This window comes from Mastomys coucha, unplaced genomic scaffold (genome assembly GCF_008632895.1).
Source record: "Mastomys coucha isolate ucsf_1 unplaced genomic scaffold, UCSF_Mcou_1 pScaffold20, whole genome shotgun sequence".
NCBI lineage: Eukaryota > Metazoa > Chordata > Mammalia > Rodentia > Muridae > Mastomys > Mastomys coucha.
In genome coordinates, this window is record NW_022196903.1 from 131380614 (window position 1) to 131381350 (window position 737).

A 737-nucleotide genomic window follows, 5' to 3' on the forward strand; every position below is an offset into this window, starting at 1 on the left:
GGAATGAGGGAGGGACAGAGGGAGAGAGATAGAGGAGAAGAAGGGAGGGAAGGAAGGAGGGAAAGAAAGGAGGAGAGAGAGACAGAGACAGAGACAGAGACAGAGACAGAGACAGAGAGAGTGCTATAAAGCCAGAGGAGGAAGGGAAAAGGGCAGATTGGTGAGAGTTCATACACTGCAGGGGGTAGAGTAATTCTTCCAGCATAAATAATTGATGCTTTCAATAAATGAAGGCCTTGTGCCTGAGAAGGGAGAGGGGTGCTGGGAGGGAGGACAGCTCCTTTCAGACTGATTGCTGAGCTAATCGGCTTTGATTCCTCTGCCCCTTTGATAGTCTCATCTACGAATTTCTCTCTTTTGATCTGTGCTGACTAGCTCAGTCCTGTCTCTGTTCTAAGAACCTTTTTGGAAAATAACTGTTCTGCCAGGAATGGATTTTCTCCTCTGTAACTATAGTGATGTCTTCCATTAGAGACACAATGGTTAGTCAGCTACCTGCTGCAATTCAGTGCTGTTAGCAAAAGGCTTTCTTTGCCTGCTGTGATTCTTTTCTGGCCTAGGTGATGGTGGGACAGCAGTCAGTGCTGTTGACTGCCATCTGGTTAGGCTGCAGTGCTTCACGATCTTCTTTTGAAAAAGAGTAGCATGGTGATTCATTGATTATAGTGTGCAGTGTGTGTGTGTGTGTGTGTGTGTGTGTGTGTGTGTGTGTGTGAGAGAGAGAGAGAGAGAGAGAG

General features: G+C 46.7%; 1 protein-coding gene across 4 annotated transcripts in view; it reads left to right on the forward strand.

Annotated features, from left to right (window-relative positions):
* Ptpro (protein tyrosine phosphatase receptor type O) overlaps positions 1–737 on the forward strand; it is a 210400-nt gene that overhangs the window by 159394 nt on the left and 50269 nt on the right. The gene's annotated exons all lie outside the window — the stretch shown is intronic.